Genomic DNA, 26,671 nt, shown 5'->3' on the forward strand with positions numbered 1-26,671 from the left:
TAGAATGGGACAGCTTTTAGGAAGCTGGCAGAAATCATTCTATCCCCTCCTTTGGGAGATGGACTATGGTGGCATTTCATTTTTTGGCGGAAGGGAGAAGAAGAAGTGCCTGTGGCAACTGCTGACTTTTCTATCCCAGTTAGGATCACAGGCAGAACCTTTGGATTTGAAGTTTGGCATACCTTTAGGCTGAAGTATGGCTTTTAACATTTTAATCCTGGATCTTATTAAACAAAGAGTTTCTATTGATCTCGAGAACAAACCTACACACAACAGAGAAGGCAATAATTCATCTAAATTCAACTTTCAGGCATGTCCTGGGAATATTGGCCCCTGAAAGATGGGGGATATGCATTTTAGAAATCAACACATGAATCAGTCTTGAGGGGCCTTAAATTCAAACATTACCAAGCTGATGGATATGGAGGGAGGAAATAGCTTGAAAGGTTAGGGTTAGAGTAAGGTAAATTTTACAGCATATTCCTTATTTACAGAAGGTCCTTCTAAAAAGATCTTCTGATTTGAAATATAGGAAAAGATTCTGCTAGCAGTTCTATGTCTGAGGCTTTAGAACAAGTAATGGCAGCAAGCCCGCTCTATGAAATGGATGTATATGTTTGTAACTGTAGCAGATCTGATGCTAAACAGATCAAATATGTTCTCCCAGAAAGCCATGGGGTCTATACATTTTACATTGGAGTCAAGGAGGAAAAGGAGGTGGAGGAGAAGAGGAGGGGGAAAATTAAAAGGATTTAATAAGGATTAAAGGATTAAAGAATAAAGGATTTCCATAGCATAGCTTCCTGCAGCGTACAAGTGTATAAACTGAGATTTACACCCCTTTTCCCTTCATTTTGGAGATAAATCAATCTTATAAAAGATAAACAAAATGAATTAAAATAAACAAATAAAATATATACAATATTCTCAGCATCTGACAAAATGGTATCAGCCCAACATAATTAATAAGCTAGCGAAATATCTCCCCTACAAAATAAATTTTAACCTATACATAATTAATAAAATGGATTAATGGTTATGTTTCAGAGGGAGATAGGCAGCATATAACAGAGTTGGAAGGGATGTTGGAGGTCTTCTAGTCCAACCCCTACCTCCTGCTCAAGCATAAAACCCTATATTAATCAGCCAAATGATTGTTCATTATCCTCCTTCAGTATTGGAGCACCAACAACTTCTGAAGGCTAGTGATTCCACTGATGAATTGTTCTGTTAGGAAATTCATCCTTAGATCTAGGTTGTTTCTCTCCTTGATTTAGTTTCCATCCATTGCTTCTTGTCCTGCCTCCAGGACAAGAAGAATAGCTTGACTCCCTCTTCTTTGTGCAAGCCCATTAGCAGAGGTGGTATTCAGCAGGTTCTGACCAGTTCTGGAGAACCGGTAGCGGAAATTTTGAGTAGTTCGGAGAACCGGCAAATACCACCTCTGACTGGCTGATCAGCTGGGTCTTCTTTTGTTGCCCAGCACAGGAGAACGGAGCTGGAAAGCAGGTGGGGTGGGGAGGGAATGGAGATTTTATGGTATCCTTTCCCTGCCATGCCCACCAAGCCACACCCATCAAGCCATGCCCACAGAACTGGTAGTAATTTTTTTTGAATCCCACCACTGCCCCTTAGATATTGGAACACCACTATCATGGCACCCTTAGTCCTTCTTTTCATTAAACTAGGCATAACCAATTCCTGCAACCATTCTTTATGTGTTTTAGTTTCCAATCCCCTAATCATCTGTATTTTTTTCCTCTGCACTTTTTCCAGAGTCTCAACATCTCTTCTATATTGTGGGGACCAAAACTGGATACAATATTCCAGGTGTGGTCTTACTTGATTCAATCTCTCTGTTAATGCAACCTAAGACTGTGTTGGCTTTTTTGGCAACTGCAGCACACTGCTGGCTCATATTTAATTAGCTGTCCACTAGGACTCCAAGATCCTTCTCATGGTTACTACTATTGAGCCAAGTACTACCTATTTGATACCTGTGCATTTGATTTTTCTTGACTTATTTTCTCACCATGAATTTCATGTTGTTGGATAGGTCAAGTATGTCAAGATATCTTGTATCTTGAGCCTATTTTCTGAAATGTTGGCTATTCCTGCCAGCTTGATGTCATCTGAAAATTTGATGAGGTCCACTTTTATCTCCTCATCTAAATAACTGATGAAGATATTGAAGAGTACTGGGCCTAAGACAGCACTTTGAGTTTTTCCTTATATGTAAATTCAGTTCCATTATGGACTGCATGTTGAGTGTAGTTGGTCAACCAGTTACACATCCACCTGATGGTAATATAAATTAATTTAATAAATAAAAGCTGGCTGGGTAATTTTGGGTCAATAAGATGAGGCTGTAAGTTCTAGTCGTTGCCTTAGGCATGAAAGCCAGCTGAGTGACTTTGGACCAGAAAGTCTCTCTCAGCCCAACTCAGTTCATAGGCTTGTTTTGGGGAAAATAGGAGGAGGAAAGAGTGTTGTATGTGTTTCCCATCTTGATTTATTTATAAAAATAATACATGTGGGATACAAATGAATGAATGAATGAATAAATGAGTGAATGAATGAATGAATGAATGAATAACAACAGCCTAGATAAGAACCTTGCTGGAAAAGGGGCAAGACCAGCTCTGTAGTAGATCCACCCCCCCTTCAACCCTGTGTTTTTGTTTCTTGGCATCTGGTAGCTGAGCTTTCTATCTCTTTGATACCAGTAACTTTAGAGTTTATGATCAAAATAACAGATGAAACTTATAACAAAACCTTTTATAACATCTATTTTTCTTTCTTTTCTTTCTTGCTGCTTACCTTGCCTGAAGTCAAAAGGCATTCCAAGTAGCTTTCATTAGAGAAAAACAATGGAACAATAGAATCAATACAAAATTAATGATAAATAGCAGCCATCAAACAGCCTTTGCAAAATACAGCAGAAAAAAAAAATCAGTCTTAAAATTTATACAACCCAAGTCATCCATTCCAGATAACGTGCCAGAAATCAGTCAAAGTCAATGCCAAATAGTTAAGCTTGGAGCAATATTATGATTTTTTTTTTATTCTTGAAGCAATTGGAATAGAAAAGGCTCTTCTTCCTCCGTTTTTCATAAACTTCATCTGAAGGTGGGCCTCTGAGGAGAAGCCCAGCAAGCACATTCATAAAGAGAAGGCAGAGTTCAGCTGTTGGTTTCCAGCAGGACTTGATCTATTTCTGGGTTACTGTTAAGTGGCATCAGGGGAGCTTGCCCACTTCTCCATATCATAAATTAAAGAAAAGAAAATCTGCAGCAAAGGGGAGAGTTACTAATTATCTTTAAATTAAGAAATTGATTTTTTTTTCCAGCTTGGAGTTGCAGAATTGTGGTTGTTTGCTCAGAGATCTCCATTTTGATATTGGGTGGTTGTCTGTTCTTCCATTTTTAATTTTTTGGGGGTAGAAATCAGTGGTGGGATTCAAATTATTTTACTACTGGTTCTGTGGGTGTGGCTTGGTGGGCGTGGCAGGGGAAGGATACTGTAAAATCTTCAGTCAGAGGTGGTATTTGCTGGTTCTCTGAATTGCTCAAACTTTCTGCTACCGGTTCTCCAGAACTGGTCAGAACCTGCTGAATGCCTCCTCTGTAGAAATGTTCTCTGTGACACTGGCCAGATTTTAGAAGAAAAAATGTGCAAGCTGTTCGTATATTTAGGTAATTAAGAATGTACATGTCCATCCCTTCTGTGTGAACCTTAACCTTAACCCTAAAGGGATGGTTATCTTTTCTTCTTGCCATCAGAAGTACAAATAATAAAACTGAAAACTCGGAACTGTTTTTCCTCTCTCTCTTTCCCTCTTTTATCCTTTCTAATTTTCCTTCCTTCCTTCCTTCCTTCCTTCCTTCCTTCCTTCCTTCCTTCCTTCCTTCCTTCCTTCCTTCCTTCCTTCCCTCCCCCCTCCTTCCATCCATCATCTCTACCCTACTGTTCAACTTGAAAGATTCCCAAAAAATATAATGCTAAAAGCAAAAGGTTTACCAGCTCAAATGACAGGGTGCAGAAGAAAATATGGATGTGGACTAAAGAGGCAAAAATGAAAGTGCATGTGTGGTTCTTAGAATGCTAACTGTGGAAAAGGGCTATTTGGGGTTGTCCAGCTGGTTTTGTTTCTTTTTTTCTGAAATCAGTTGTTCCCTTCTTACCTGATAATAACATAGCAATAGCAATAAGACTTATATACTTGATGAATGTATCTTTTCTTCTTATGTGCACTTGGTGCATATGCACCAAGACAAATTCATTGTGTGTGTCTAACTCTAATGACACTTGGCCAATAAAAAATTAATTCATTCATCCATACTGCTCAATAACACTTTATAGCATTCTCTGGGTATTTTACAATATCAGCATATAGCCCCTCCCCCCCTAAAAAAAAATCAGTGTTCTCATTTTGCCAGCCTCAGAAGGATGGAAGGCTGAGTCAACCTTGAGCCCTATCAGGATCAAAATCAGGGCTGTGGGTATAGTTTCCTTGTAATACTGGATTCTAACCATTGCAACACCAGGGCATCAAACTCCAACATCTCTAAGCAGAGATGGTGATCCCTTATTTGAGTCTATGACAATTTGCCACAGCCAGCTTGCCATGTCCAACCTGCCACAGCCAACTCACCATGACCAACACACCACGGCCAACTTGCCACAGCTGACTTACTGCAGGATGATTTTCCATGGCGATCTTGCCACAGGGCAACTTGCTGCAGGATGAGAATTACACTAATATCAAAGATATGTTGGAATAAAACCATTAAAGAAAGGATGCAAAAGGAGGGACAGAATGAAATGTGAATAGCAAAAATTAAAATATTTTTATTTATTTTAAATAATTAAATAGAATTGTTAAATTATCCTGCAATGAATTGTCTCGTGGCGAGTTCGACTGCTGCAGCTTGGCTATGGTGAGTTGGCCATGGTGTGTTGGCCATGGTGTGTTGGCCATGGTGAGTTGGCTGTGGCAAGTTGTCCCATTCCCCCTTTATTCTGTCTTTTAGTCAGCACTTGAGCAGGTAAGAAAGTCCAGATTGTAAAACTTGTAGACTTGCCTAATTCCACATTTATTCTGTTTGATAGCTGAATGGGTGTATTGAGAACTGTCAGTTTTCTCAGCTTCTCAGCCCTAACCTAACAATTACTTTCACAGATCATCAGCTCCAATCACTTCTAGTCATTACTTAACTGAGCTGAACTCAGCAGGAGGAGCTAAACCTGTTGCTTATTAAACAGAAGGACCTTCAGGGCATTGTCATGCTGCTTCCCTGTAGGAAGTCGAGATTTCTCTCTTGAAAGCTCCTGGAGCAAAGAAAAGGGCAGTAACAGATGAAATAAAATATTCCTTAGGTAGTGAATAATTCACATTTTTTTTTTTAAAAAAAAGGAGAAAGAGTGGTGACCCTGACATTTCTAATTCCATGTCGTCTCATTTTAATTCAAATGAGATTTCACTTTTTAAAATGCCATCTAAATTTCATGTGTTTCGTACTGGACAAAAGTATCCATATACTTCTTCTCCCAAATACAAGAGAGCAGGTTCTGTGGCCTGCCAACTTTTCTTCTAAACTGTAGTTGTACAAGTATTGTGGAGTTTTTAAAAATAATTTTGCTGTTCCCAATGTTGCCCTCCTGTTCATATGGTAACAGGTAGAAGATCAATTGACCCTGTGGCTAAAAAAAGTGAACCAATTCAGTTCATTTATTTTATTTTATTTTATTATTTTATTTTATTTTATTTTATTTTATTTTATTTTATTTTATTTTATTTTATTTTATTTTATTTTATTTTATTTTATTTTATTTTATTTTATTTTATTTTATTTTATTTTATTTTATTATTTTATTTTATTTTATTTTATTTTATTATTTTATTTTATTTTATTTTATTTTATTTTATTTTATTTTATTTTATTTTATTTTATTTTATTTTATTTTATTTTATTTTATTTTATTTTATTTTATTATTTTATTTTATTTTATTTTATTTTATCAAGCATGTTTTTGATAACAGGTATAATTAGGAACATGATTATGAGTACATGAGATGGGTACAGATAAAAGGGGACATTAGGATAGGAACGGTAGGCACGTTGGTGCTCTTATGCAGGTAGACCTTGCTTAAGAACTTCCCTAATGACTTTAGAGATTATTTGAATTTACAAGGCACTGAAAAAGTAACTTTATGATAAGTCCTTGCTTTTATAACCATCACAACACCCTCACAGTCACATGACCAACTTTCTGGCATCACATTGTATCCTACAGGCATTTACCACTGTTGCAGCATCCTGCAATCCCATAATCATCAGTTTTTGATGAGCAGGGAAGCCAGCAGTAAAATAACAAGTCAGAATTATATAATGTCTTGCTTGATGACCCACAGTGACTTATTTAATGACTGAGTGGCAAGAGACATCAACAGCCCACTGCAATCCTGTGATGTTTCACTCAGCAACAGAGTTGCTGATCCTAATTGTGATTGCTAAGCGAAGACTACCTGTTGTAATTTAAGGATCCCTCAGACTCATAGAAAAATCAATAAAATTCTACTGATTCAAAAAATTGCTCTTTTCTGTATAATATGTGGTGCTTTGCACAAGCTTCGTTCAAAAGCATGACAAAAAACAAACATTCCATCACAGAGAAGTTTATTTCCTTTCTAGTAGCCCTGACTGTTTGATTCTGAAAAATATAGCACACAATTTAACTTTTTATCTCATTCACTTTGTTCTAGCTTTTAGTGAACTGAACTTAGTTGGTGTATTTGACACGACTTCTATTTGCTTGAAAATAGATCTAGGTTAGTTAAGCCACTCCAATCTGTAATTATCATTGTGAATTCACACCATCGGAGCTCTGGAGAACACACTATTTGGGCTCTGTGTATCTCTGAAACAACAAACCTCTGTGAACTTATTAACTCAATTGCTTGGTTGTTATTAATATCTGTTGTGTGACTTCTGGAATAAGATCTTCTGAATTTATGAAGCAAAATCTTTGAAGAGATATAATACATTTTACAATTATTCTTGGATCTATTGGCAGAGTAGAAATTTTGAGGCTATGTTGTGGGTACTCACCCAAAATGGGCACCATGACCAATCATCAAAAAAATATTTACTGATGTGCAAAATAGTAAAATTGCTCCCCATTATAATTTGTTGCACCCAACCTTGGATTCTGCTTGTGAAAAGGTCGCAAAAGGTGATCACATGACCCCAGGGCATGCATTTGTCATAAATACGAGTCATTTGCCTAGTCTGAATTTTGATCACCTGATCATAGAGCTGCTGCAATAATTGTGAAAAACAGTCAGACAGACAAACTACAGATTAACTATGTCAGTCTGGCATAAAGAAAACTTATATAAAATCGTGTATCGCTGGCATTTACCTCCTGCGAGACTAGCAAAGATGTTCCCCAATCTGCCACCAAATTGTTGGAAGTATAATCATGTCCAAGGAACATATTTCCACATGTGGTGGACATGCCCATATGCACTGAAATTTTGGCAAACCATTAGAAATTGGATATTAGACATAACGAAACAAAATTTAAAATTTGAACCGGAAATTTTCTTATTAGTCATGATAGATCCAAAAATGGAAATGAAACACCAATACTTAGCTTTGCATATTATAACCACAGCCAGAATAAGCTTTGCCCAAAATTGGAAATCACCCACCATCCCCTCAGAAGATATGGTAATTAAAAAAATACATGAGTGTGCTGAGATGGATAGTCTCACCAAACTATTAAAAAATAATCAAGATAGCGATTACTACAAAGTATGGAACATCTGGTACGATTGGGTAAAAGAAAAGGTAATATCTGATAATTGGCCAAGGTATTGTAAATAAGGGAGACGTGCGACTAATTATAAAGTCTATAGAAAACTTAAAACATTAAAAGAATGAAGGAGTTATTGTAATAAGGTAAAACACATCAATGATAACAAAAAACAAATGTAACCATTGCTCAATAAGTGCTGTAATATATATGTGTGTGTGTGTGTGTGTGTATTTGTTTGTTTTTAATTGCATAAAATGCAATTTGTTTTTAATTAAATAAAAAGAAAAAAGAAAAATGGTAATAAATCATTTTTTCCAGGCTGTTGTAACCTTGAATAATCACTATGAACTGTTGTAAGTTGAGGACTACCTGTATTGCAGAAATAGGTTGTGCTTGTGATCTGTTTCTTACTGAAAAGTCCAGTAGCTTCCCATGTGTTTTATTTTGCTTTTTTTTTTTTTTTTTTAATAAGGATAACCTTTTAGAATACCTTTTACAATACCTTGGCCAATTACTTCAAGGGTCCTGGAAATGGTTTCTTTCAGATGTCCCCCTACTAATATACACTGCTCAAAAAAAATAAAGGGAACACTTAAACAACACAATGTAACTCCAAGTCAATCACACTTCTGTGAAATCAAACTGTCCACTTAGGTAACAACACTGATTGACAATCAATTTCACATGCTGTTGTTCAAATGGAATAGACAACAGGTGGAAAGCATAGGCAGTTAGCAAGACATCCCCAATAAAGGAGTGGTTCTGCAGGTGGTGACCACAGACCACTTCTCAGTTCCTATGCTTTCTGGCTGATGGTTTGGTCACTTTTGAATGCTGGCGGTGCTTTCATTCTAGTGGTAGCATGAGATGGAGTCTACAACCCACACAAGTGACTCAGGTAGTGCAGCTCATCCAGGATGGTACATCAAAGCGAACTGTGACAAGAAGGTTTGCTATGTCTGTCAGCGTAGTGTCCAGAGCAGGGAGGCACTACCAGGAGACAGGCTAGTACATCAGGAGACATGGAGGAGGCTGTAGGACGGCAACAACCCAGCATCAGGACCGCTACCTCCGCCTTTGTGCAAGGAGGGACAGGAGGAGCACTGCCAGAGCCCTGCAAAATGACCTCCAGCGGGCCACAAATGTGCATGTGGCTACTCAAACGGTCAGAAACAGACTCCATGAGGGTGGTATGAGGGCCTGATGTCCACAGGTGGGGGTTGTACTTACAGCCCAACACTGTGCAGGATGTTTGGCATTTGCCAGAGAACACCAAGATTGGCAAATTCGCCACTGGCGCCCTGTGCTCTTCACAGATGAAAGCAGGTTCACACTGAGCACATGTGACAGACGTGACAGGGTCTGGAGACACTGTGGAGAACGTTCTGCTGCCTGCAACATCCTCCAGCATGACCGGTTTGGCAGTGGGTCAGTAATGGTGTGGGGTGGCATTTCTTTAGGGGACCGCACAGCCTTCCATGTACTCACCAGAGGTAGCCTCACTGCCATTAGGTACCGAGATGAGATCCTCAGACCCCTTGTGAGACCATATGCTGGTGCGGTTGACCCTGGGTTCCTCCTAATGCAAGACAATGCTAGACCTCATGTGTCTGGAGTGTGTCAGCAGTTCCTGCAAGACAAAGGCATTGATGCTACGGACTGGCCCGCCCGTTCCCCAGACCTGAATCCAATTGAGCACATCTGGGACATCATGTCTCGCTCCATCCACCAATGCCACATTGCACCACAGACTGTCCAGGAGTTGGGGGATGCTTTAGTCCAGGTGTGGGAGGAGATCCCTCAGGAGATCATCCGCCACCTCATCAGGAGCATATCCAGGCATTGTAGGGAGGTCATACAGGCACGTGGAGGCCACACACACTACTGAGCCTCATTTTGACTTGTTTTAAGGACATTACATCAAACTTGGATCAGCCTGTAGTGTTTTTTTCCACTTTAATTTTGAGTGTAACTCCAAATCCAGACCTCCATGGGTTGCTAAATTTGATTTCCATTGATAATTTTTGTGTGAGTTTGTTTTCAGCATATTCAACTATGTAATGAACAAAGTATTTAATAAGAATATTTCATTCATTCAGATCTAGGATGTCTCATTTTTGTGTTCCCTTTATTTTTTTGAGCAGTATATATAATTCAAAGCCCTCTTCTTTCAAATAATCACTCTCCTACTATTATTCTCACTTCATCTGCCTTACTTTATTTATTTATTTGATTTATTTAGTTTATATAGTCAGCCTATTTATCACAGACCTTATTTCTCTTCTTGTATTTCGATGACCAAACTTCAAAGGAACAACAGTAACTGTCCCTGTAGTTGGTTTTATTTAATAGTCTGATCATTCTGGTTTATTGTTATTGTTTTATTGTAGTTTTATGATGCCATGGTTAAGTTTTGCAAATTTTATAGATGTCAACTGCAGAATATCTCATTGTGCAAATTCCATATACTAGTCAGGAAACCCCAGTGTAGACAAAAGAGATGCCCAAAGTTGGCATAGAAGAGAGATGAGGCTCTACACTAAATACATATAAAACCACTATACCAGATGCTGTGATGTATCTATACCTATGAAGATCAGAATAGTGCAAGAAACGGTATTCTCTGTTATATTCTATAAAAGTGAAAGTTGGAATTTTGAAAAAGGCTGATAAAAGACTATTACTGTTTTTGGTGTCAGAGAAGATTTACGAGAATACCCTTATAAACTAATGAATCTATGGAGAGTCTCAGTCCTCCAGATCACAGTTGTCCCAAAGGTGCTTTTTCAAGAGGCAGCTGGATTTTATGGTTTTTCTTTGAAGACTTTTCACTTCTCATCCAAGAAGCTTCTTCAGAGTCTAATTGTCTCTTGAAAAAACACCTTTGGAAAAAACAAATGGATCATCAAGCAAATCTCCCTAGAGTTCACTTGTTCAAATGACTGGGCTCAAATTACCTGCTTTGGACACATTATGCAAAGCTCTAACTCTCTGAAGAAGGTTCTAATGGTGGGACAAGTGAAAGGAAAGAGTAGAAGATGACCAGCCAAAAGATGGATTATGTTACAGTGGCAATACAGGTGGAAGAAAGATCGGCTAAGGGACAGATCAAGGAAACTATCTATCTGGTGCCTAGGAGTCAACACAACTTGATGGCAGATAATTAATTAATCATATTCACATGAATCATTTTGAAGTTGACAATAAACAGATAATTTGATCAATAGATACATGACTTAGAGCATTAACAGATTCCCCCAGCATGAGTTCTGTTTCTTGAAGGCTACTACTTCCAGCTTAGTGGGAACACAATGTTTATCCTTCTTGCTGTGGCTCAAAAGTCCATTTTTCCAACTTGTATCAACACATGATACTGGCCGGTTCATCTCCTGAGCTTAATTTCATTGTAGGAAAATGACTCTATTGGAGTAATATTGGAGTCCCCTCACCTCCAATCAATAGTTGCTACTCTCTGTAGCTATTTTATGCTGAGCTACAAGGCTGCCTGTTCCTTCCAAAGGGCTTGTACCTGGTGAATTACTCTTCTCCCTTTCTGGGTCTCATTTCATGTAGTTCATTGATGGAATGTTGAAATGAAATTAAAAAAAAAAAAATTAAAACCAACAGTTTTCCTGGCTCCCCTTCTAGCTCCTGTGACAGGAAGAATGATAAAAGTATTGTGATTTATTTTTCTTTTATAGATCCACCAATGGATGCATCAGAAGGAAAGGTTTTACATACAAGGGGAAGTCAACAGGTCTACTGTTAGGAATACAAGTCACCTAACAGCTATTTGGGTTAGAAATATATAAACCAGGATAAACATTTTAAAACTGTATCTTTAAGAAAATGCAAAACTGTAATTAGGTGTGGTTTCTCAAACGGCCATAAGATGCAGCTAGAAACCTGGGTTGTTTTAGTCTGAGTCTCAGAAGAGAGTGTGAGTGTATCTCTGTTTCCTTCTGTTGGAAAGTATTGCCATTGCTCCATTTCTTCTAATTGACTGGTATTACTGGATTTAATGTAAGTCTGATACTGAACTGTTTTTGACACTGGAATTTGATATTTGGATTATCCCTGGATGAAAACTGACTGATTTTACCTGTGAATGACTTTGGACTGCCTATTTTGGACTTTGCTTAACGTTTCTGGAAGTAAAAACCTACATTTACTGTACAGTGTATCTGTGTTCTGTGTGTGTATTATTCAAACACTACTCTCAAATACGTCTCCCTGTATGCGCTCATTCTCCTAACGGGGAATTACCTCAACATCTACTTTCAGAACATCTGCAGGTGGGATGAAAACAGTGGGATGGTGACATACAATTGAAGCATGTAATTTAGGCAACCATCTTGATTTTTTTTAGACACATCTGGCCGATATGATTATTTATCAATGGAAACTACTTGTCTTATTGTGTGTGGTGTGTGTGTGTGTGTGTGTGTGTGTGTGTGTGTGTGTGCATGCACGTGCACCTCTTTTGGCTCCTGGTGATTGTCTGGACTAACCCTGCATTTTTCATGGCAAAATTTTGGGAAGTGGTTACCTATTTTGTAGGGCTAAAAAGAGTGCCTGGCCAAAGTCACTCTGCTGGCTTCATGTCTATGGGGGGGACTAGAACTCATGATCTCCTGGTTTACAGCCTGTTACCTTAACCACCTCACCAATCTGGGTCTTACTGTAATCATTTTAGCAATGTAACATTTCATGTTTCTGTATTGAGACATAGTGTACACCTTTGAGAAATTAATGCAGTAACTCACTACAATCCAATTTAAGATCTCAGGTAATGACTCAGTTAGTAAAAGCTGCTAATTTAAGGTACATTAAGTGAAGAATTTCTACAACACAGAAGGTATGCCAAAAACACTTTTGACAGTCCAGAAATAGAGCAAAGAATTTCTTACACTGAATAGAATTATATCAATAGTCTCTACATTGTTTTTACAAAAAAGAATGCATACATATTCAAATACAGGAATGAATATATGGAGGGAGGGAGGCAGGGAGATGAAGATAGAAAGATTAGATAGATAGATAGATAGATAGATAGATAGATAGATAGATAGATAGATAGATAGATAGATAGGGATATATCTATCTATCTATATTTCATAAAACATAATTTCTTTTTGATATTTGAATCCTTCATATGCCAGATTACAAACCATTTTACCTGTGAGGATCAAGCAGCTTCTTCTGCTTTAATCTTAGTAATACTGTAGTGTGGTTTTCTGGACTGAGGAAAACATACTTTTAACCAGTATTTTCCCTTGTCTTTTCTACTCCTTCCAATGTTATTTCAGTATTTCTTAAAATGGAAATCTGTTATTTGTTCTCCCTGGCACCCAACCAGGTCCTGTCTCTTTTTCTCAACATTAAACAATGTTGAGGTATTCCCCGTTAGGAGAATGAGTGCACTCAGGCAAATGTAGTGAGAGTGGTGAGGAATAACACACAACCAGCATACAGATACACTGAATAGTAAAATGTAGGTTTTACTTCCTGTAAATGGGTAAACAAAGTCTAACAAACAGTCCAAATCATACAAGGTTAAAGCAGGTAGTATTCAATACAATCAGTCCAGGGATAATTCAAAAATGAAGTCCAGTATCATAAACAAAATTCAGTAAATGGAGTTTGCTAACAGTTTGCAAGACTCACAGCAATTCCAGCAGAACGATGATCAGGCAAAAGGCAATAGGGAAATGTAAGAAGAGAACAAACCAGGTTTCTGGCTCCATCTTATGGCCAGCGGAGGAACCTCAGCCAATCACAATTACAGCACTCTCTTAAAGATACAACAGTATTAAATAACTATCCTGGTTTATATATTGCCAACCCAACTGTTAGGTGACTATCATTCCTAACAAACAACATGCAACTTCTATAAATATTCTAGACATGACTGGAAACCTCCTTCTCATTTTAACCCATTCGCATCTTCAGGGTTGCTTCTTCTAATAGGAATGTAGAGAAACAGATAGATGAATGATAAAAATGCCCACTTCAGGCATACTGAAAGTTTTTTTTTTTTTCCCCATGACAAAAAGTAAAACTCTGTTTCATTTTAGGAAGCATAATCACAGTTGCCTCTAGTGGCTTACAAGAGTCTCAAGGGCTGAAAAATCGCCCTCTAGTTAGCCTTTTATAAATCAGAAAGATTATCTTGGCTTCTGCTTGGAATATTACATGACACCAGTACAAATGCAGACCTTATATGTCTTTTGTCATTCTCATACTGTTGCAAATAGAAACAAAGAAGTGACCTCATTCTGTGCTTACCTAGAGAGCTATAATTGTTCAATGAAAAGAAAAGGGGCATTTCCATATAAGGAAACACTTCTGAGCTTCCTGAATATGTGCAGCCTTTGACCCGCCTAGAAAAAATATATCTTGAAAAGCTGAGAAAATAATCCCCACTGCTAGAAATGATTTATTATAATCTTCATTTTTTTTTTTTACAAACAGGGCTAAAGGCGTTAAAGGAGAAATTTCTTGGAGATTTTCAGGGTGGAAAAGGGTTATTAATCTTGAAATGCACTTATTGATAAGAAAATGGGAGAGGGGAACCTCCCAACTGTAATTTAGTCTCCGCACATTTTTTTTCTTTTTTTCTTTAATGTGTCCTGAGTTTTTCAGAGAGCTAGTCCCCTGAAGGTAACTTACAGAGGCTTCAGCAGATGGCAGCATCTGGCTGATCTTGGTTGGGCTTGAAATTATCTAGCTAGAACTTTGATAGGAGACAACTGGGGATTTGTACAGGTAGTCCTTGACTTATGTCTGCAATTGAGCCCAAAATTTCTGTTGCTAAGTGAGACAGTTGAAGAGTTCTGCTCCAGTTTATGGCCTTTCTTGCCACCATTGTTAAGTGAATCACTGCAGTTGTTAAAATAGTAAGTTGGTGGTTAAGTGAATCTGATTTCCCCATTGACTGCATTTCAGAAGGTCACAGAATGGGGACCACATGACTCCAGGACCCTGAAATTGTCATAAATATGAACAGTTGCCAAGAGCCTGAATTTTGATACTTGACCATAGGGGTGCTGCAATGGCCATAAGTGTGAAAATAGCAATAGCAATAGCACTTAGATTTATATACCACTTCACAGTGCTTTGCAGCCCTCTCTAAGCGGTTTACAGAGTCAGCATATTGCTCCCAACAATCTGGGTCCTCGTTTTACCAATCTCAGAAGGATGGGAGGCTGAGTCAACCTTGAGCCTGGTGAGATTCGAACAGCCAAATTTGTGCCACTGTGGCTCAAAACAGTCATAAGTCACTTTTTTTCAGTACCGCTGTAACTTTGAAAGGTCAATATATGAACAGTTGTAATTCAAGGATTACATGTAGATTAGGCTGGGAAATATAGAAAACATTCTGGAATATGGCAATGGGAAGCAAAATGTTTACTGTTGCCAAGAAAACTTAACGATGTATCCAGGTAACCAAGAGAGTCAATCACCAGGAGACTTGAAGGAAACTATAACCTACTTTTAATATTATCAGTCAATATAATCCTTAAGGGAAAAGGGGTACAGTGATAATTCCACACATTTTATTTTGAAATGAGCCTGCAAATCCAACCTTTCTATACAGAGATTTTGCCTGCATCTACAGTATTTCCTTCCCATCGGGGAAAAGAAATGGTTGAGAAGTGGACAGATAAACTTGTATGCAGCATGGTGAGCTGGCCAGGTTGAACATGAACAGAATACTTGAGTATTTGTTCACTAAGAGTATAAAAGCACTCAGTATTAGATAATAGGATGCATACACTGAATTTTGTGTGGGAGATAGAAGAACCAGAACAATGATTATAACATTATATGAAGAACAGATTTACAAAATGATTTTGATAAAATCATTGCCTTACAACTTGATCTACTGTCCAGGGTGGTTATAATGATGCAACAATAATGTGCGTATGTGGATATTGTGTACTGTAGTCTGCTGTGAGCTCCTGAAAAACTGCTAGTATGAAGATGAATAAACAAATAAATGCCTATTTCCCCTGCTGTTGATTTATTCTGCCTCCCCAAAACCCCTGCTAGGTTTTTATTTTGCACTTTGATATATAGATGCACAAGCATACATGGTCTCTGCCCAGTTGCTGAGTGAGTGTGGCCTACCAGAACTTTTGGGAGGGCCATTTTTTGCCTTCCCCAGAGTCCAGAGGCTTCCCTCAGGCCTCTGGGAGGCTAAAGCAGCCTCCCCCAGGCTCTGGAGGCCCTATGGAAGCCAGAAACAGGCCTGTTTCCAGACTTCTGGAACTTTTGGGAGGGCCATTTTTTGCCTTCCCCAGAGTCCAGAGGCTTCCCTCAGGCCTCTGGGAGGCTAAAGCAGCCTCCCCCAGGCTCTGGAGGCCCTATGGAAGCCAGAAACAGGCCTGTTTCCAGACTTCTGGAACTTTTGGGAGGGCCATTTTTTGCCCTCCCAGAGCCTCCGTGTAGACCCTGCACTTACCTGCATCCAAAACGGGCCATGTGAAGACTCCTGGGAGAGGAGGGGTGGAGTGGGCAGGGCCAGACGGTCAGTTCAACTATCGGTTTGGTGAACCAGATGTAAATTTAACATTTGTTTCACCCAAACCGGTCTGAACCAGCTGAATCCCACCCCTGCCTGTTGGGGGTGGGGGGGTGAGAAAGTGATTGGCTTAAACCCAAAGGTGCTTTTTCAAAATGCAACTGGACTTTCTTTATTTTTTTCCTTGAACTGAAAAAGCTTCTTGGATAAGAAGTGAAAGGTCTTCAAGGAAAAACAAAGAAAATCCATCTGTCTTTTGAAAAAGCAGTTTTGGGACAACCATGACCTGGATTGACTGAGAATCTCCATAGATATTTGGCTGGCTTAAAGCTACTCAGCTGGCTTTTGCCTAGAGCTCAGATGTTCTGGTTTTCAACCCAATGTCTCTAACCACTATATAAAACTGGCTTTCATAGTAAAGTATCTTGTAATGATATTATCATATTATAATGCTAATGTAATGTAATGATCTAATGTTGTAAATATATAGAAAACAAATATCATATTGAGAGGTTTATAAGGCTGAATCCAGCATGATGAAATTGAAATTTAAACGAAGGAAATAGGCACTGCTGCTTTGCTAATTGGATTGCAACTGAGACGACGGTCTTGGAAGGATTTGGCTATTAAATCTCCCAGGAAACGCAACAGAAAAAAATGTTAACAACAATAATTGTTACAAAGGAATTGTGGGAAGCCACCCTCCTCCTAGAAGAATGAAATATTTTGAGGAATATTTTTTTAAAAAAAGCAGAATATTATATTTCCCAAAGGGAGAAATGGAGGAACATGCTCTTGGAGACAGAAAGCAACCCCGACTTTTTCTTAATAGCCCACAGCAGATGTCAGCACTTAAGAGATAAAGAGCTTATTGAAAAAAGACAAGTATCTGGATAGCTCTATTCATAAGCAAATAGCTATCACTCAAGATCCAACACAGGACAAAGCCATTAAGCCACAATAGGAATTATTGCATCACCAAACGTCAACCAAACTTACCTCAGACAAACACCTAGGATTTGTACTTTGCCTATAGAGCCAGCTATCACCCCTACATAACCCCTATATGACCCCATGAGAGTCTGACAACATGTTCTTGCACAGGAACAGGAAGCTCAAGTGCAAAGCTCAAAGAAGGTATAAAAAACCCTCACCCTCAATGCCATTTTGTCAGCTGTACCAGAATCATTTGCTTGGTGGTTCTGTTCATCAATAAATGAACCCTTTCCAATCAGCCTCCATTTTGCCTCCAGTGCCTTCCTCCGGGCTTGGAACTGAACCAGAGGGATATTTCTTCCCATAGGATAAAGATGTTAACAAATCAGAGAATATGTCTCTTTTTGCCACTGATTGTATATTTTTACTGGCCTCATCATTTGGTATGAATCTAAACAATTGTAGAATAATCCAGGTGTGTCTTTAGAACTTTGCAACAGTCCAACAAAGCAAGTTTTAGATAACGGTAAACCTTAATTCTGTCAGGCTCTCCTGGGATCACATGGAAATTCCTCCAAGGGAGAAAAAAAGGAAGAAAGGTGTCCCCCCCCCCTTTTTTTTTTGCACACTTAACAGAAGCTCATCTCTCCTTCTGCCCCTCTTTTGTAGAAATGACATGACTGAGAAATCAATAATCAGCACTGTAAGGTCAGGAAGGAGAAACCTCCCAAATGTGAGTCTTAATTTCAGGACCAATTTGCCTCCTGTCAGCAGAGGTTTAGCAGAACTGACAGCTAATTAATTATAAAGAAAGAGTGGAGAGAAGTCATGAGGGGTTGAAAGCCTCATCCTGGTGTCTTTGGACTTCCGAGTCTTCCACTGGTTGGATCTTCATAAGAACAAGCCTTTGCCTGAGAGAGAGAGAAAAAAATCAAACATGAAGTGAACAATTACTGGCAAATTCTGGGATGGGGGAGAAAACACCCTTTTAAAATGCAAACATAAAAATAAATTAACATTCAACAGTTTGATTCCTCTTTCTGCATATTGCTTCTATTTGTACTCTCTGCCACGCACAATTTTATTGTTCTTAGAGGGCTGCGAGGCAATCTATTGATTTTTTTCCCCTCCTCTCTTTAACTCATGCAACTGAAACGTGACTTGCAAAAGATGGATCTGCCAGTCACTTCACATTAAGGTTTCCATTATAATTGGACAATTTTTTGCAACAAAAAAAAGAAAGAAAGAAAGTTTAGATTTAAATTATCTAGAGGCAATATTTTATGCAATAGTGACAAACGGCTGTTATTAAACAGTTGCAAGCTGTTAGAGACAACCAACTGTTCCAGACTGTTGTGTAGACTGGCAGGTTGTTTGTTGACTCCTACAGATTTGAGATGCAGTGAGTGAAAGGCAATGGTTATAGCTGAGCACCTGTTTGATGAGCACATAGTGTCCTGCATGATTCTCAAGTTACATTTTTTTTCTGCAGGATCCAATTTGGATTGGTCAGTTGGACCAAAGGTTTAGTCTTCTGAGCTTGCTAGATTTTTAGCTGCTAATTGGGTGTTGATGGCAACAACAGCCAAAAACTTAATAGGCAGCCATCAACACCCCAATCAACAATTAAAAAGCCACACATGCAATTGTTTGAAATAACAGTCAATGATTTAATATCCAGCCATCAATCAACAATTAAAAAGCTACACACAACCAGGCACCATATAAATACCATACACAGAATAGCCCAAAGCACACACTCTGCTAGGGAGAAATTCCCTAAGGATGTTCTCCAGCACAAGTCTGAAAGCTCAGAGGATTAAACCTGTGGTCTCGGTGACCAACCCAGATTGGATCCTGCAACATTAACCTGAGACACATATATTCACATATATTTTTTCCTGTATTGATAGACTGTTGTTCACAAGAACATCTGAGGAAGGGAGAGGGATGTCAAAAAAGATGAGATAGTTGCCATGACTGTGTATTAAAAGTCAACATTTTTTATGCGTGCTTTTAATGAGTGCAGAGAAAGCTAATTTGTAGTATTTGAAGACAATACTTGTTGAATGGATATTGGTCTTGCAACATTGGAGTGTTCTTTGCACTCAGTGGCATCATTAGCAGCCAGATCTGATTAGTTATGTGATAAGGCTGCAGTCGCTAAAATGTTTAAAGGTTATTTTCAAATAAAACTAGTGCTAAAGCAATAGCCAATTAGTGATGTAAAAAGACCAAATCTATTGAACTCCTGGAGAATGAATGTTGGGTCTCAGGACAGGTCAGATGACTCATAAGAATGTTTGTTGTAAATGCCTTGCATTCTCTCATTCCAAATAGGTATACTTTGTGACAACTGAGATCAATATTCAGTACCTACAATATAAGGAGACTGTCAGAATATTCATGAAATGACAGAGACATGGTTAACAAGGCAGTCAACGGAGCTGACTTGGGGGCTGAGATTGGAAGGAATCTGGGTGTGGCTTAGCTCCATGCTCAGCTCTGAAGAAATGAAACATATCTGTGCTGTTTAAAGTGAAACTGAAAACTCTCTCTGCTCTGAAGCTGCTGCTTTTGTTTTGATTGTAACTGTACCATGTTGGAAGAACCTACTTTGGTATTGTACATTTACTTTATGTATTATTATGTATATAAAGAAGTTAATGAATCCTGCTGAATCAGTCATCTGTGTATGCTTTCTGGATTTGAATTTCTGCTGCAAAATCTAACAGTGATTATCAAATCAAGATGGAGCGACAACATCAACAGTTTTGCAGGCCAAATTGGCAAAAGAAAGCTCAAGACCATATTGGTTGGAAATATGCAGAAGAGGCCTTCATCCTGCAGTGGATAGACAATGGCTAGAATGATCAGAATAGAGCTGGAAGGGATCTTGAAGGTCTTCTAATTCAGCCCCCTGCTCAAGCAGGAGATCCTATGATTATGATCCAATCAGTACAAGATCCTATCTCTCCCTGGGTCTTTATGTGCAGCCTGAACCAATCAGCCTAGCCCAATGTTGAGAAACACTTGCCTAGCGTGGGGCCCAAGCCTAGAGACAGCACAGTGAAAGTCCAACCAGATTGAGTCCAATCCTTTATTTACTTACATCTAATGGACAGCATCTTGCCAAATTATAGTTATAAAAGATTTGTCTGAAATGGTATAGGGTAGAGTTTTCTATACCATCATCCAAGTTCCCTTCCAACTCTGTTATTCTGCTCAAACTTTCTAATCTGCTGAATATATCTTGGGAGATTCTAGGTTATAGCTGTCCTGAACCTCTTCCCCCTTCCTCTTGGGACTATGCAGCCTCTTAATCTGGGCTTCTTTCTGGGAAAGCTGTGTGTTGCCAAATATGTCATTCCCTGTTCTTGCAGGTGCACATCTAGCCTGTCCCAAAAGGTAGGATTTTGTTAATCCTGTTGTGGGGATTAAAGTGACAGGAAAAAAAAGCTAGTTGGAGGAGGGTGAGGATCAAAATGTAATAAATGGACATGAGCATCTTAAGTGGGGAGGGTATATGGCAGGAAATGATAGCATACATATGTTGAGAACATTGTATAACTGCTACAGCTTATATAATGTCAGAAGTTGCTGTAATTTGTCACACTTTTGCAAATGTATATCATTGCAAAAAATAATCTAGCTTAAAGTCGGAATGCTATTGCTGTAACTGCTATGACTATTACTATGCTTACTAATAGTGAAGTGCCAAGGAAATTAGGAGATTCAGTCACTTCAAATGATTATAAAGATTTATTGCAAGCTTAAACTTGCTACAAGAATCTGAACTACTTACTAATGGTCAAAGGAAATTAGCAGGAGTTAAGAAAGGAATTTAAAGTGGGCTGAACTTAGATCTCTTGTGAACATGCAAGGACTCATGAGTGATTATGTATTTGACCCCACCCTCGAGCTCATGCTACATTAATATTAGAAGCATTGCTACTCCCGCTCCTAAAATTACTGTACTATATGGATTTGCTATACAAATGTAGCATATATGATCCCACTCAGCCTAAACCTTTATGTCTCAATATTATAATCTCTTTTATGATCAAATGTGTTTCCCTGAAATGAGTATCACATTAAACAATCAGAAAAGCCTGTTGTGGTTTAGTCAGAAGCACTTTTTTTTCTAATATTTTTATTTTATTTTATGCAAACAGTCCATCTTCTGTTTAAACAGTGTGTCATCTGGGTACAAATATATTGTGCAATAACAATTATAATCAATACATATTCATTACTATAATATCAATTCTCTATTTGTACGTTATACTACTATGCATAATATATCTAATTATTATAACAATCCCCTTAGCATATTTAATTCTTATTCACATGTTTACTATTTTTTGCTAGTCTTCTTTAATTTCTAATTTCCATTTTTATTCTCCAGCCATTGATAAAATAGTTCCCATGTCATATAATATTCAGTTTGTTCCTTTTCTGTAATTGCAAAGTCAGAAGCACTTTTGAGGTACTTCTGGAATGAGAAAGCAGTCATAATAAACATTTGTGTGTTTAAAATAACAGCAGAGGCAAAAAAAAATAAAAAAATCCAATCCTTTTTAACCTTGAGAAGCTCAAACATAAACTGAAAATTCTGAGTTGCCATCCAAAAGCATGTGGAGGGAAGCAGTTTTCCATTTTATAATGTATACAGTCCATTATATAAGCAATGGATTATTTGGGGCTTCATTTCTTTTTGTTATATTAATTTTTATTTTAAAAAATGCAAATAAGAAGATTAAAAACTAATACAAACTAAAAATCAATAAAAATAAAAAATAGGACTTCCGGTTTGTCGGCCGCGAGCGGCAGGATTTGCGAAGCTGCGCGATCCCTGCCGCGCTAGCCGTTTTGGGGCCCCACCCAGCCGGGTAGGAGCTAGGCTGCCCTGCAGGGGCAGCTGAAGGTAGGGGATCCGGAGAAGGGTTTGGGGTGCTGCAGACCCCCCCTGGCCGGCAGAACCCCTTTTCCCAGGACGTGCAGCGGCGGTCCGTAATGGCCGCCACAAAGAAGCTGGCAGCCGGGTAAGAATGCGCAGGAGGAAGTGGAGAAAGTGATTGAGAGGAGAAAGTTTTTCTTGGCTCCTAGGACTCTAAGACATATTTAATAAAATTCCTGAAAAGTATGACTTTCTGAATAATACCTGCCAGAAGAGGAAAAAAGCGGCTGCTGGAAGGTGCTGAAAGGATAGCTTTCCCTCTTTTCCTACGGAATAAATAACTGGATATTAAGAAACCTATTTTTTAGGTGGAAATTGGTTTTAAGCGATGAGTGGGAAGAGAGAGGATTAAAAGAAAATATTTGTATGCTAAGATTTGTTGGAGCAGATGCCTTAAGGATTTGAAGACTAGAATATACTGTAACAAGACTTTAAACAGATTTGGACTTTCTTTCTCTTGGATTGATATTACCCCAGAAGGAGAAAGTGAGACCTCTGCCTTGGTTTGGACTGATTGATAACTTTGGGACTGTTTTATCTTTTTTATTTTCTTTTGAATATTCTGGTTGTTGTAAGAAGAAAGAAGGAGAAAAGAAAAGAAAAGATTTATAATGGCTCTTTCTGTTGAGGAACTAAGAAATGGTGTGAAAGAAGCTTTCCTTTTCTTAGAAATGGCGCTTACTAATTATCAACAAAAATTACAACAGATGAAGACAGCAGAGGAACAAGAAAGAAAGGAAGGAGCCATCTTTAATGAACCTCAGAATTTGATCCAGAAAAAAAGAAGAGAGAAAGAAAAGAAAAGAAGAGAAAAGAAGAAAACTAAAGGATTTAAGGACTTAAGATCTAAAAAAACATTTAAGAAAGGGAAAAATAAAGTGCAAAACCAATATGATGATTGTAAACAAAGGGGAAAAGAAATACGACAGAGAAGGGAAGCCGGTAAGGCAGAGGCTAGAAGAAGGGGGGTAGAAAGGTTTGTTGGGAAAAGAAAGAAAGGGAAAAGGTGGAGAAAAGCTACAACGTTTTGAAATTAAATGGAAAAAAGGAATTTTTATGGATAATGGATAAAGTAAAAAAGATTTTGCAAGGTACATAAGATGAGATGGTAGTATTGCAATGGTTTAAGAGTTGATAAGAGATTAAAATGTTAAAATGTTTAAAAATGATTGGTTTTAAAACTTAATAATAGGAGGGGTTTAGAATATTGTTTTAATTAAAGAGTTTAATAAAATTATGGTATTGATGTTATTATGAAATTTTTATTATAGTATTTCTTTTTAATATTTGGATTTATTCTCTAATTATGCACTTAATTGTGTTGGATGTATTAGTTAGATAGAATGTACCAAGCAAAATCTGATTGGGTATTAGATATTATTTTAAAGATTAATTTGATTAACTTAGGGGGAGATAGAAAGGCATCATACTCTGATCAATGATTTCAGGAGAAACTGATTTTCTTTTTTTTTTATAAGGGATGAGATAAAGGGATGATAAAAAATGGACAAAAGATACAAATATAATGATTTAAACTAAGATGATTAATTAAGGTAGAATTAAGAAGTGTGAAATATGTGGAGAAGTTAATATAGAAGGCTTAGAATGGTAAATAAAATAAGTAATGATATGTAAGATGAGCATGAATATAATTGAAGTCCATGAAGAGAGAGACACCTGGGTCCAAGTTACTTTCCAAAAAGATATTTTTTTATGTTTTGTGTGTTGTGTGTATATGTCTTTTTGGGGGAGAATTGGTAAAAACTTGTAGAAATATAGAATGAGAATAATGGTAACTAAGTCAGAAAGAAACAGATGAAATAATAATAATGATATTGAATAAGAGTAAAGAGAAGTAAAGAGAAATTGAATAAGAGGTTTTGGTATATTATATGGAAATGGTTTAAAACAGAATCATAATTTATCTGACTTGTTAAATTTACAAGGGAAAAAGTTTAAACATGTAATGAATAATGATAATTTGTGTGTTTTAAAAATTAATAAAACTTGTTTTAAAAAAATAAATAAATAAATAAAAAATAAAAATAAAAAAGACATAAATATTCTTCCTTTTTAATTTTTTTTTTAATGTGGGGTTTCAGAAGCACATTTCAGCTTGACAAAGTGCTGATGAAAATTCTCCATCAAGGCAAAGTGGCAATTCAACGTGCTGCCCTGTATTGAAACAGCAAATCAGAATGCATCATCCACATGCTTTGATCTGAACAATAAAAAGGTTCTTTTATGCTTGCATAACCCCCCTCCTTTTTCCACATTAAAACAGCTAAATCATCTCATTTCTAAACCACTTTCTGAACTACTTTAAACTGGAGTGCTACTTTGAATTGGTTTAATTTGATACATTAATTGAAGCAATGCTTTGAATCAGATTATGGCTGATCCATACAGCCTATTAAACAGTAATCCTCAAAACAATAAGTACCTTTTTTCACTCAGCAAAGAAGAATGACTTTTCTCCATTTCCAAGGTTGTGGGAAATCATCTGGAGCTTGAACTAACATCACTTCAATATGTAGATGATACATAACTTTGTTTTTCATTTCCATCTGCTTATTTGAAGAAGCAGAGTCATACTCTCTAGATGAATGCTTTCAACCAGACTCCAAGTTGCCACAGAATGGGATTATTGAGAAAAGAGGAAGAACAGTCTGGAGGACCTGTGGACTCCAGAAATCAGTCACAGGATTTTAAAATGGCTTCAGATTAATAGACTAGCTTTTTATCAGAACATGTTCTGCCGTTTCCTTGACATATGGCAAGACCATTGCTTGAGTAAATATTGATGAAGCTATTAGTGGTCTACTTGTGTTCAGGCAAAATTAATTTCCCTTTTAAGGGTTTAGTTCTTTGTTGCTTCAAATGTTCTAGAAATTATTTCTTAATATTTGGAAAAGGGCTTGGAAGTTTGTATTTATGTAGGAATTTATATTCTTGAAAGTGAAGCTGAATGGGAAGCTAAATAGGTTCAGACCTGATTAGTACTTTAATTGGAGTCCACCTGAAAATGTAAGGGAGGAAACCAAGACTAGAAATTGCAAAGAGGCTTTTTCGAAAGGTAACTGGACTTGATTGTTTTTCTTTGACGATGTTTCGCTTCTCATCCAAGAAGCTTCTTCAGCTCTCCATAGATGTCTAGACTAGAAAGTTTCTAATATTCCTAGAAGGAGATAATAGCAAGTCACATCTATGTGACTATCAAGAAAACTACATGAATGTCTTCATGAAGTCACCAGAAACTCAAGTCAAAGAGAGTTAACTATTGTCTGAGTGGTGCTTTTGATGACCTCATGGGGAACTATTAATGGACAACAGTGATGAATATTTGGATTTCATGTATGATAGTGTCCATGTAAAGTACATGCTTAGGCAGCCACATAAGACTTACGTCATCAGACTTCCATCTCTTCCTTCTGTGAATTTTCCTGGAAAACAGTCTACTTCCATCTTTTTGTCTAAAGTAGTTGCTCTCCATATCTATCTCACTTCTTCACCTCCTTTCTCTAAATATGTGCATTTTTAGTTGTGTACCGCATCATAATATATGGTTAGTATATGCAACTATGAATAAAATATAATCACATCAGTCTGAAAACTCAGAACTTTCCCTCCTATTTATCAGTAAACAGAACAAGAAAGCAAGAATAGAAAATAAGAGCTCAAGGATATATTTAATGGCTGTTGCCTTTTTTTTTTTTTGCATGAAAATTTGGCCTAATAAAATGGAATCAGGAAATCATTGTAAATCATTGTATGATCACCATTCTACAGTAATTTGTATGGTCACCACGCTTTCAAGAACCTTTCTGGGAAAATGTATGATCAGTCAATATTATAATACAAATTGGCTGCCCTGACTTCCTCTCCACTTCCTTGCTGTGAGTGAATAAAAATATTTTATTTGTAAAATAAGTTGTTTGTATCTATCTGAAAGGCATATAGAAATGTGATGGACCAGCAGGAAAAGAAATGGTTTCAATTTTAGCTCATTATATTTAGGGTATTTTTTGGGGTAAAACTCCCAGTTCTATTTTGCTCAGCAGATCTATGGCTTCCATTTGGATGAATGATATCAGCATCATTGTTCAAGAAGAATTGTGACAGGAACACATGAATAGCGGGAAATGGAAGAGGCAATTTCCAGCAGCATAGATTGAAATGAGTGAAGGGGGGAAAATGAAACTTGTAACCAAGGTGGTGTAGTAAATAAGGATTGGCCTTTTGTGATCCAGGTTCAAATCCCTTATGCAACCATGGAGCCCCCTGGATCATTTTTCTTTCTCTAACCCACTTTCTGAAAGTTATTGTCATGAAGCTAACATGTTGAGAGACATTCTCTCTCTCCATACATTGCCTTAAGCTTTCAGAAGAAAATGGGGCTGTACATATGATAATAACAAATACTA

Source organism: Notechis scutatus, chromosome 1, assembly GCF_049901735.1.
Source record: "Notechis scutatus isolate UNSWTSFEM ecotype Mainland chromosome 1, rNotScu1.2, whole genome shotgun sequence".
NCBI lineage: Eukaryota > Metazoa > Chordata > Lepidosauria > Squamata > Elapidae > Notechis > Notechis scutatus.